The 12996-nt window shown below is 43.1% G+C and overlaps 1 protein-coding gene across 1 annotated transcript in view; it reads left to right on the forward strand.

Annotated features, from left to right (window-relative positions):
* The window catches only part of UBXN1 (UBX domain protein 1), a 41477-nt gene that overhangs the window by 11854 nt on the left and 16627 nt on the right, over positions 1-12996 (forward strand). The gene's annotated exons all lie outside the window — the stretch shown is intronic.

A 12996-nucleotide genomic window follows, 5' to 3' on the forward strand; every position in this document is an offset into this window, starting at 1 on the left:
ACTGGCAGGGAAGCGGTTAACACTAAGGGGTGATCGAGGGGTTAACTGTGTTCCTAGGGAATGTTTCTAACTGAAGGGGGAGGGAACTCACAAGGGGGAGGAGACCCATCGGTGTTGCTCTATACTGAGAACACACATCGGTCTCCTCTCCTCTCTGACAAGATGTGGACCTGTGTGTTTACATACACAGATCCACGTCCTGCCATGTTACCGGGCAATCGCGGGTGCCCGGCGGACATCGCGGCCGCCGGGCACGTGCATCGGGTGCCCAGTGACACAGGCGCGCGCAATTGGCTCGCACGCCCCCTGGGGGGGTAGGGAAGACGAGGGCGCCATGACGCCCTGCCAGAACGAGAGCCGCGCCGCCTGGCCATCATATGACGGGCGGCAAGCGGTTAAAGTGGATGTTCAGCCAAAACCTATTTAACGCAAAACCTACTCTCGGCCACATTCTAAACCGAATCTATCTAACCCTGTAAAGAAGAGATCGCTTCCCTTGCCTATTCTGCAGCGGGTCTGGTCCCACGCTGAGCTGTCAGCGGCGGCTTTAATGTGTGGGAGTGTGTAGGAGTGGCAACTGACAACAGAAGACGCATAGTAACTCTATGGGTGACGTCACTTCCCAGGCATTTCACAGCTGTTGTCTGCTTTCTCTGTACACAGCATCTGCTGCTGGAGACTGGACCGGATCAACTTCAGAAAAGAGAGAGAAGTATGGCGTGTTTTTTTTTTTTTTTTTTTTTTTTTTTTTTTTTTTTTTTTTTTTTTCCCTTTACAGGGCTAGGTAGATTAGGTTTAGAAGTGGCTGAGAGTAGGTTTAGAGTTAGAGATTTTGTCTGAATATCCACTTAATTAAACAAGCTGAAGTTAGAAGGGGATTGGCTACAACACAGCTGCACCAGATTCTGAGTGCTCCAGTTTTAGTAAATCAACCGCAGTGTGTCTAAGGCCTAGTTTACACTTGTGGTTGAGTTGTGTTTTTACCACTCCCCCCAAGCTGCAAAGGGATCCGATACAAGGCAGTACATATGCTGCGGGTGCGATGCTTTGCATTGCGGTGCGGCTAGAGCTGCATGATTAATCGTTAAAAAATCGTGATCGCGAATCAACCCCCCTCACAATCTTAATACAGCATTTTCCTGATTCATGTTAAACAAGTGCAGAGCCGATCAGAGCTGTCAAAAGAAAAACTCAGCTGCAAATGTTTATCAACAACGATAAAGAGAAACAATGTGTCTCTTGGTTCTTTTAGATCAGGGGTAGGCAAAGTTTTGAGCATATGGTGCTGAGCGTGCCGATTTTATAACAAAAAAATGTTAACTTCACATTCTTAATCACAAAAAGGATTTTTTATAAAGTAAATGTAAACTACTAGAGTAATAGTGACTAATTAACATCCTGCACTTAGATCAGCCCCAATTCCTGTACCTCCAGTCCTCAGATGAGCCCCAATTCCTGCACCTTCACACCTCAGATCACTGTACCCCCTGCAGATCTGTCCTCCCACTGCTCATCTGTCCCCTCACTGTACTACCCTGCTCATCTGCCCCACGTCTGTACCCCCTGCTCATCTGCCCCAACAATGTACCCCCTTTCTCATCCGCCCCACCACTGTGCCTCCTGCACATCTGCTCCACAGCTGTACCCCCAATGCTCTTCTGTCTCAACGCTGAACCCCCTTCTCATCTCTCCCACCACTGTACCTCCTGCAATTCTGCCCCACGGCTGTACCCCGTTCTTCTGTCCGACCGCAACCCACTTTTCATTGCTCCCCACCTTTGTACCCCCCTGCTCTTCTGCCCCACCACTGTAACCCCCTGCTCATTTGTCCCACCAATGTACCTCCTTTCACCTCTGCCCTGCCACTGTACCCCCCTGCACAACTGCCCCACCTCTGTACCCCCCCTGCTATTTTGCCCCACCAGTGTATTCCCCTGCTCATCTGTACCACCACTATAACCCTCTTCTCATCTGGCCCATCACTGAACCCCCTCGCTCCTCTGTCCTACCACTGTAACCCCCTGCTCATCTGCCCCATCACTGTAAGCCCCTTGCTCTTTTGTCCCACCGCTGAACCCCCTTCTCATCTCTTCCACCACTGTACCCCCTGCACATCTGCCCCACCATCGTACCCTACTGCTCTTCTGTCCCACCGCTAACCTCCCCCTCTCATCTGCTCCACCTCTGTACCTTCTTCTCATCTATGATATGCGCGATATGCAGAGTTGTGCAAGGAAGCAGAGATGAGACACATCTACCTGTCCTGGCACACTCATCCCCGCTGATCCACCTCTCGCATCCAGCCCATGTGCTTGTATGCGATGTCACATACAAGCATCTGGAATGGATGTGCAATGATGAGCTGAGGAAAGGGGCATTTTCTGAAAGCAGTGGGCTTGTATGCATGTGGCTTAAAGGTACACAGAGTGAAGTGGTTCAGTAGTAAGTAAGTAATGCAAAGTTCAGAGGTTGGGAGTAGGTGATGTAGAGGTTGGTAGTAGTATATGATGCAGAGATGAGGGATCAGTAGTAAGTGACACATACACATGTGTTTGTGTGTGTGTGAAAATATATATATATATATATATATATATATATATATATATATATATATATATATATATATATATATATATATATATATATATATATATATATATATATATTATAGTAGCTCACAAAAAAGTGAGTACACCCCTCACATTTTTGTATATATTTTATTATATCTTTTCATGTGACAACACTGAAGAAATGACACTTTGCTACAATGTAAAGTAGTGAGTGTACAGCTTGTATAACAGTGTAAATTTGCTGTCCCCTCAAAATAACTCAACACACAGCCATTAATGTCTAAACCGCTGGCAACAAAAGTGAGTACACCCCTAAGTGAAAATGTCCAAATTGGGCCCAAAGTGTCAATATTTTGTGTGGCCACCATTATTTTCCAGCACTGCCTTAACCCTCTTGGGCATGGAGTTCACCAGAGCTTCACAGGTTGCCACTGGAGTCCTCTTCCACTCCTCCATGACGACATCACGAAGCTGGTGGATGTTAGAGACCTTGCGCTCCTCTACCTTCCATTTGAGGATGCCCCGCAGATGCTCAATAGGGTTTAGGTCTGGAGACATGCTTGGCCAGTCCATCACCTTTACCCTCAGCTTCTTTAGCAAGGCAGTGGTCATCTTGGAGGTGTGTTTGGGGTCGTTATCATGCTGGAAAACTGCCCTGCGATCCAGTCTCTGAAGAGAAGGAATTGTGCTCTGCTTCAGTATGTCACACGTTGTCATTCATGGTGCCCTCAATGAACTGTAGTTCCCCAGTGCTGGCAGCACTCATGCAGCCCCAGACCATGGCACTCCCACCACCATGCTTGACAGTAGGCAAGACACACTTGTCTTTGTACTCCTCACCTGGTTGCTGCCACACACGCTTGACATCATCTGAACCAAATAAGTTTATCTTGGTCTTATCAGACCACGGGGCATGGTTCCAGTAATCCAGGTCCTTGGTCTGCTTGTCTTCAGCAAACTGTTTGCGGGCTTTCTTGTGCATCATCTTTAGAAGAGGCTTCCTTCTGGGATGACAGCCATGCAGACCAATTTGATGCAGTGTGCGGTGTATGGTCTGAGCACTGACTGGCTGACCTCCCACCCCTTCAACCTCTGCAGCAATGCTTGCAGCACTCATACATCTATTTCCCAAAGACAACCTCTGGATATGACGCTGAGCATGTGCACTCAACTTCTTTGGTCGACCATGGCGAGGCCTGTTCTGCGTGGAACCTGTCCTGTTAAAACACTGTATGGTCTTGGCCACCATGCTGCAGCTCAGTTTCAGGGTCTTGGCAATCTTCTTAGAGCCTAGGCCATCTTCATGTAGAGCAACAAATCTTTTTTTTTTTTCAGATCCTCAGAGAGTTCTTTGCCATGGGGTGCCATGCTGAACTTCCAGTGACCAGTATGAGTGAGAGCGATAACACCAAATTTAATACCTGCTCCACATTCACACCTGAGACCTTGTAACACTAACGAGTAAGACGACATCAGGGAAGAAAAATGGCTAATTGGGCCCAATTTGGACATTTTCACTTAGGGGTGTACTCACTTTTGTTGCCAGTGGTTTAGACATTAATGGCTGTGTGTTGAGTTATTTTGAGGGGACAGCAAATTTACACTGTTATACAAGCTGTACACTCACTACTTTACATTGTAGCAAAGTGTCATTTCTTCACATGAAAAGATATAAAAAAAATGTGAGGGGTGTACTCACTTTTGTGAGATACTGTATATATAATATATATAAAAAAAAAAAATTTCCAACAAAGTTCCCAGAAGCTCAACAGTAATTCCACAAACTATCACCTGATTGAGGTTTTCTCAATCACAATAAAATCCATTCTTTATGAGATTGGTAATGGCAACCAAGCGAGTCATCTTCCCCCTTTTGGGGGCGGGGCTAGCAGGACTGTGATTGGCTTTGACAGTGGCCAATCAGTCGTCATCCTCCTGGAAACAGGGACCCCCCCCTAGCAGAACTGCACCCAATCTCTTCCCCATCACAAGAGCTGACGATTGCAGCTACAACAAAGTTGGATAACCAATCAATGTTTCCCATTGTTTACAATGTGTGGAGGCACAGTGCCTTCCCCCCAGTGCAGGTGTGGCGTGGGGAATTGTGAAATTGGAATGCATTAGCATCTCTCTGACACTTCCATGCTCTGCTCTGCTGTTCGGGAGAGAGTCAGGTGCCGGTGTTCTGCCGAGAAAGTTCCCCTCGGCGGATAAGGACCCCCCTGCCTGCGCAGTAGGAGCCGGCGGAAATAGCCAAAGGTGAATAGTTGAAAATCAGCTGTACACGACGCCTGTAAGAGGGCCCCTCGCCGGCTCGCTTCGCTCGCCATGCTTCGGGCACGGCCTTGCTTCGCTCGGCTCTTTTTTTATTCCCCCTCTAGGTCCACTTGGATGGTGGGGCTTGAACCTGGACCTAGGGTGCAGGCGCCGTGTACAGCTGATTGAAGATTTTCAGCTTCGGCTATCTTCGGCGGCTCATAGTAGTTCGTACTGCACAGGCGCTGCGCCTGCGCAGTACAGGGGGGGTCCTTATCCGCCGAGGGAACTTTCTCGGCAAGAAACCGGCAAAAGAGGCTTTGCGTGCCGCTTGCCTACCCCTGTTTTAGATCAAAGGAATGAACTTTCATCTGTAAATGAGGTCAGTTTACGAATTAAACCTTTTCTGATATTTGTTGCTTACAAGTTAAAATCAGTATTTTTTGCTAGAAAATTACCTAGAACCCCCAAACATTATCTATATATATTTTTTTGCAGAGGCCCTAGAGAATAAAATGGAGATTGTTGCAATATTTTATGTCACACTGTATTTGCACAGTAGTTTTTCAAAAGCAATTTTTTAGGAAAAAATATACTTCAATGAATTAAAAAAAAACGAAACCGTAAAGTTAGCCCAATTTTTTTGTATACAAGCAAAGAAAATATTTCCACCGCTCAGGCTGACACTTACCCAGGTGTAAGTAGAAGTTTCAGAGCAGAAGAGCTCCAGGTGCTGGCTGAATGCTAGGCAAAGCAGGCTTGAATGGAGAAGAAGATTCGGATGCCGCACACCGGATGTAGTCAAAAAATTTTCACTTTATTGAAAAAATGGGATCATCAAAATAACAAGACTGTCATGCAGAAAGTACAGATAAGCTGACGCGTTTCGCACTCAGTCCTGAGTGCGAAACGCGTCAGATTATCTGTACTTTCTGCATGACAGTCTAGTTATTTTGATGATCCCATTTTTTCAATAAAGTGAAAATTTTTTGACTACATCCGGTGTGCGGCATCCGAATCTTCTCCATTCAAGCCAATTTTTTTGTATAATGTGAAAAGATGATGTTACGCCGCGAGAATAGTGATCTTTATTTTAAGCAAAAAAAATTGTGATTCTCATTTATTCAGAATCCTGCGGCTCTAGGTGCTGCAAAACTTATCCTTGCCATTGCTTTTGGTGGGCAGTACAGAACACAACCCATTCTAGTGAATGGGGCCACACCACAATCGCTCTGCAGCAACCACTTGTTTTAACTCCTAAGCTCTGCCTCACAACCACCTGTTTAATGTCTAAAAGGCCACACCACAGTACTGCAGTGTGTTGGCGGCACAATTGTGAGGGCAAAACACCTCCTCGCCACCTGTCAAACCCCCTCTGAAAGCAGTTTCCCTGGATCGCTCCTCAGAGGCTCAATGCAAGTGTAAACATGCTCTTACTTTACCTAAGTTAGTGGTTGTAGTCTGCAACTTTGGACTTCTGTTCTTTGTATGTACAGACGTCTCTCTGCAGCTGTCTGATGCACCTTCTGCTTTGTCAGAACTTCCCATTCTAATCACAGTCTCGGCATCTGATTCTGGCTTCTATTTCAGGTACATAACAAGTGGCCTATTTGGGAAAAGCTGAATTTTGTGCATCTAGGTCACAATTCCTCTAACCAATAATGATCTTAGGGCTCTGTTCACACTTGTGCGACTTATGTGACTTTGGCCATCAAAGTCGCATGACAAGTCGCAGTCCATTCTTTTCAATGGCACAGTTCAAATCTGTGCGACTTAAAAAAGTTGCTTGCACTACTTTGGTGCAACTTTTGATGTGACTTTGGTCCAGAGAATGTAAAGTCGGATCAGAGTCACTCTCGAGAGTTGCACTGGAAGTCATGTGACCTTGGTGGCACGCTAATGTGAATGGAGCCTAATACAGCCACCTTCGACAAGGTCTCAAAAATGCCCCATCTTTTTCTAATTCCATTTCTGTACCTGAGTCAGATCCCGATATGCCTGCCCTACACAAGGCAGACACAGAAGAGAATGAAGAAGACGTAGAGGCAGTACTGGAGGAAACTGTACAAGATTTTTCTTCTCTAGACGGCCACTATATTGAAGAGGGACCTTCTAATGTGGAAAAGCTCACTGCTGCTGTTTGCAAAAGCCTTGGTATTGTGCAGCTTGATTCTTCTCTTCATTATGCTCCTTTTGGTATGAGAAAATAGTTGCCAAATATGTCAAGCCTCAAAACTCTGTGAACTTGTGAAATGGTGAATGTGACAGAACCCACTATCTCTGTGCCCAGCAGAGAACCAGAGACTTGGGTCCAAAATGGCGTTAGGATAATGTAATTATTAGGGCTGCAACTAACGATTATTTTCATAATCGATTAGTTGGCCGATTATTGTTTTGATTAATCGGTTAATAACCTTAAAAAAAAGTGTGGTGTATAATTTAGTTAATATGTAAAGTTTAAAAAAAAGGCAATTTATTCTTAAATATCTCTATGCAGTGGTAAATATAAACAACCAACTATATGGTTAGGGAGCAAAATATTGAATCCACTCTGAGAATAACAGACAGAAGATATATACTGTATATACCATTAGAGGAGATATACTGTATATGTTAGAGGAAATATACTGTATACACACTATTAGAAGAGAAATACTGTTTTTTGGCCAATTTGTTGTTGGGCAGCTTAAAAAATGCAAATTGCTGCAAAAACACATTACATGCTTACGCAGCGCCTGAAAAAAGCATGGATGTGAACGTGTCCCATAGGAATTATGTTAAATTACTAGTGTGTTTCTGCAAAAAGCACCAAAAAACACATAGATGTGAACCAGGTCTAAGACGTTTAGTAACATAATGGGGTTAAAAGAAACTAAAATGAGCCCTTTATAGTACAAAAAAAGCAAATAATCGCTACTGTAAGGGGTTCATTTTTTTTACTGTAGAACGGTGAAAGTAATATTTACAGTAGCGATTATTTGCTCTTTTTGTACTATAAAGAGCTCATTTTATTTTTTTAACCCCATTATGTTACTGGCCGATTAATCGATTATGAAAACAGTAATCGATTAATTTCATAATCGATTAGTTGTCGATTAATCGATTAGTTGTTTCAGCCCTAGTAATTATGTCCCTATATAAGTTGCATCCCTTCTCCCTATCCTCCCCCTCTTGTTATTGTGTTTAATTATGCTATGTCATGGCACATAGACAAAAGGTGTGGAGACGCATCTCAGCAGGTGATGTGTAGGGAGGGGCTGACTGCTTATCATCCCTTTTGTGTTTCAACTGTAGTTTGTTTGAATGTACAAGTGTCGAGTTCCCATTGGTTCTTCCTTGTCCCCTATATGACAAGGCTAAGGAGAGTGTCCCTAACTGTGTTTAAAAGTGTATGTTTTGTACTTAATAAACAATTTATGCTCTGCATGTTTAACCCTCAATATCTGTGTGGTTTGCCTCGTGATTGGGGGTTAAGGGCTGGTTATGGCGAGTCTGCCGGCTGGCACAGTTCTGGCGGAGGTGCCCAGACGGGGTATCCGGGATCCGTCAGTAAAGATTACTGTACTTTTAAAATGAGTAGATGCTTTAAATGTCTGTACAGCTCATCAGTGTAGAGTTAATCGTAATGAATAATTGCTCCTGTTCTGGCGTGTGCGGCATTATATTATTGGCGCAATCATTTACATACATTTGTGCTATATGTGTACGTAATAAGTGAACATTTTCCAGTATGATTTCATTTGTCTAAGTAACTTTTACGTTTTTGTTTTTTTAAGTACAACTAAACGAAAAAGTTTTTTTTTTTTTTTTTTTTTTTTAATTTTGCATACCATGTGGAAGGGTTATAACTCCTGTGTGTGGTTTTTTTTTTTTTTTTTGGCCACTCTGTGTCTCATTGGGGAGATTTCCCTTCACTTAATGTCCCCAAAACAAGAAGTGACCAGAACAAGTGTCCCTATTAGAAAATGTTGCCTCTTTTTTATTCTGGTGACAACCCAAAATTTGGAATTTTTCCTTTTACTCAAACGTGTTCTAATCCCTCTCCACTCCAGTTTTGCCTTTTGGTTATACGTTAAAGCAGAACTCCAGCTTTTCCTCCCCAAAACAACAGATGCATTGTGCATGGAAATGAATCACAACCCCAGTGTCTATTTATCTTCATTGTACTTTAGCTGTAAAAAGGAGGTTTCTGTGTCTGTGATGTCATTCCATCTCCTGGCTGAATTTCAAAGTTCTTCCTGTTTGCTTACTTTACCAGTCCTGATACTACATGTCCCATCATGCTTTGAGCCTCTGCAGTTTCAGGGCAGGCTATGGGATTAACTTGTAGCAGTTCTGGGAGTTGATGTGGGTGGGTCCGAATGCAGATCACACTGCAAAGTAGGTGTAAATGTGTCATACATCCTCTTGTGTCATTCCTGTCTTGGAGCATGTCAAAGAATAATGGCTTCCTGCAAGACTACAGAAGAAGGGCTATGGGAGGTTATTATGAAGGTGTTTCCTTCATATGTAATTGAATCACTTCATGGAGAGCAGAGCTCTGGGAGGGTGTGAGCTGAGGGGTAGAATTCTCCCTGTTCACACTGGTCAGCATATTTACCTGGGCAGGATTGAATTCTAATTGTGATCAATTCAATCCCTCCCAGCAGCAGCACAGCTAGTTATCAGAACAGGCTGTGTATGAAGGGGTTTTCCATTTGAATAATGCTGTGATCTGTGAGGAGGGACTTTCGGAGGTTTGGATTCTTTCTGTAGGTGTGACTGGGCAGGATTGAATGCTAATTAGGATGTATTCCATCCCACCCACAATCAGAGCTGTGAAGGAAGTTGCATCGTTTGCAGAGTCTGAGACTACAGAGGGGTGTGTTTTAGGCTAGAGATGCAGCAGGAAGTGGCCATGGAAGGGTCTCAGTCTACATCCAGACTATATAGTGTCACATGGTACAAAGCTTCAACTAAACCCAGAATATCAGGAGACCTGCAGACATCAGAGCACGATCTATGCTGGGACTGATCATTTCATTCAGTTCAGCTTTAAGGACCTTTATTTGGTGGTAGACTTTTCTGGTACACTAGAAAAATGTGATTGATAAGTTGGATAAAAAAAAATGTCCAAAAACATAAATAGAGTGAAGCCAAACGGAGTCATCCCCATCATGAGGAAACAGAAAACCCCCAATGGAAGAAATCCACCATAGAAGATGTCTCAAAAAGGGATAGGAACACCATCTCCCACACTTACTCTTACTCATCAGTGTATGGGTAATACACATATGTTGTAATCAGATGGTAAAGGCAATCTTCTCAGTATAAACCAACGATCATCTATATGTGTGGCATCAGCAAATTCATCACCCTTTGGACCAGATGGAAAATATAGATTCCTCTTTGCAACAAGATATTAGACCAGGTATGATCCAGTGGGCATAAGCACCCTCGAGAATCGTGGTATGTGGAAAGTAAAAAGAACACTCATTGCGCAAACTCCATAAGCAAGAGTATTTAATATAACTAAAAATAAACTCACATTTGATAAAATTGCATACAGCGAAGTGAAGCGACCAGCGCTTCCAGCCGTCAAGATGGCCGCCGTGCTCTGTCCAACCGCGTCCTGCGTCTCCAGTCTCTGACGTCGTTTTACAAAAACACCTTGAGAAAGAGGAGTTAGAGCAAAGGTCCAAGAAAAAGAAAAAATACCTTAGAGATGTCACTGATTACAAAAGTTAAACTGTTTCTAAATGGCAAACTAAGGCCACTGGGAGTTATGGTATAGATTCGGGGAATAGTGTTGTAGGTGGGACACATTCCTCTCAAGGTACTGCTTTGAATTCATCGCAAGTCCTTCCTCAATCACTTGCGGTTCCAAATCAATTACAGAGGATGCCTTCTAAAGGGGGTCCCAAAGGTAGAGGAGGTGGACGTAAGAGAGAAGGTCAACATGTACCCCATAACCAGTTTCCTACGATGGTCCACAATCGTTTTGATGCATTGCGCGGACTAGATAGTCCACGCAAAGATGATAGGTATATTGCTGAACATCATGACAATTGGGGTTCCCCATATTACCCACAACAGAGTTACTCTCCAAGAACTCCAGCAGGAGAGAATTGGTGGCAACAACAGCATTACCCCCTAGGTTCAGCTCATCCTAGGAGGGATAGAGAAGCTCTAGGGGGTTATGAAAGGAATAATTTTTTTTCCGAAGTCAAGCAGAACAAAAAAGGCATAGACCTAAAAGGGGTGCCAGAGGGGGGAGGCGGGTCCGCGCAAAAAAGGAGGCGCACGTAAGGGATACTGGATTGTTCAATGTAAGCAAGGCTACCCTCTCTAACGAAGAGAAGCATGTTTTAAATCATGGATTGAAATTTGCCCCCTCGAAGCCCCTAAATAAGTTTGAAACTTTTATAGACGTTCAAAAATTCATTCGGAAGTTGAACGTCCAGTGTCAGTGGATATAAGGCAATCTAACTTAAGGAATGTCTCATTACTCAATCCCCCGGGACAACAAGCCTCGGCTATTTCTGTCTTCAGAGTGTTCTTTTTACTTTCCACATACCACGATTCTCGAGGGTGCTTATGCCCACTGGATCATACCTGGTCTAATATCTTGTTGCAAAGAGGAATCTATATTTTCCATCTGGTCCAAAGGGTGATGAATTTGCTGTTGCCACACATATAGATGATCGTTGGTTTATACTGATGACTCGGTTGAATTGATGATAGGCAACTCCTATCCTCATATTGATTAGTGGTTCCAAATTAATAATAACTACTGCAGTAGGGAACAGACACAAAAGATACGCTCAGCATCTTTCCAAATTACTGTTCTGCTTTATTATGACGCAATTGAAGGTTTTTATGCACATGATTACGTAGGTATCACATTAATATTACAATTGTACGTTTATGGTAACAAGGGGCGTTACATAGGCAGGCTTATTCTAATCAGGACTCAAAAGAATGTAAACATTTACTGAAAACATTATTAGTGCCGTGTGCACAGTGAGGGCAGTGTGCAATACATACAAAATAGAATACAATTATATACAGAACTTACAAATTTCCATTACACTGAGAAGATTGCCTTTACCATCTGATTACAACATATGTGTATTACCCATACACTGATGGTAAGAGTCAGTTTGTGTGGGTGATGGTGTTCCTATCCCTTTTTGAGACATCTTCTATGGTGGATTTCGTCCATTGGGGGTTTTCTGTTTCCTCGTGATGGGGATGACTCAGTTTGGCTTCACTCTATTTATGTTTTGGGACATTTTTTTTTTTATCAAACTTATCGATCACATTTTTCTAGTGCTGCACCTTCCTTTATATTTCTTTTAACTGTACCCAGCAATTTTGTGTCAGCAGCTTTTTTTCTATATTGAATGTTAAAACAAGCTCAGTAGATTTGTTTTTTATTTTCTGGTACACTGTTTTAATAAATACTCTGATCAAATTTTATTTTTTTCATTTATACTGACAAAAAAAGTTTAACTCTCTAAGCATGTAATTATTTTTTAAACTTTTTTTAACCACTTCAATACAGGGCACTTTCACCCCCCTTCCTGCCCAGGCCGCTAATTTTCTGCTTTCGGAGCTGTCGCACTTTGATAAATGCTCGATCATGCAACACTGTATCCAAATGAAATTTGTATCATTATTTTGAGACAGAGCTTTCTTTTGGTGGTATTTAATCACCACTGGGTTTAGTTTTTGCTAAACAAACTAAAAAAGACTGAAAATTTTGAAAAAAGTGTCTTGGTTATAAAATTTACCAAATAAGTAATTTTTATTCTTCGCTGATGAGGTGGCACTGATGAGCTGCACTGATGGGCATGGATGACCACTGATGGGGCTGTAAATGTGCCCTGTCAGCCTTGCCACTAATCGGCTTTCTTTTCCTCACACAGTGACTGTGCATGAGGAAAGGAATGCCGATAACCGGCAAGTTTGTTTACATGTGATCAGCTGTGATTGGATGCAGCTAATCACATTGTAAAGGGCCACTGGGATTGGCCCTTTACCTCAATCTGTGATCAGCTGTGTCCGCGGGAGATGTGTTCTGGGAGGAGGTCCATGGATGCCCTCCCAAGACAAGAGAGCAGCGCTATAGCCATCTTTCAGCTATGGCCTGGTAATAAAGTTGTTAAATTAATATAGGCTTTCTTCT

The sequence above is a fragment of the Aquarana catesbeiana genome, linkage group LG11 (assembly GCF_042186555.1).
Source record: "Aquarana catesbeiana isolate 2022-GZ linkage group LG11, ASM4218655v1, whole genome shotgun sequence".
Classification (NCBI taxonomy): Eukaryota; Metazoa; Chordata; class Amphibia; order Anura; family Ranidae; genus Aquarana; species Aquarana catesbeiana.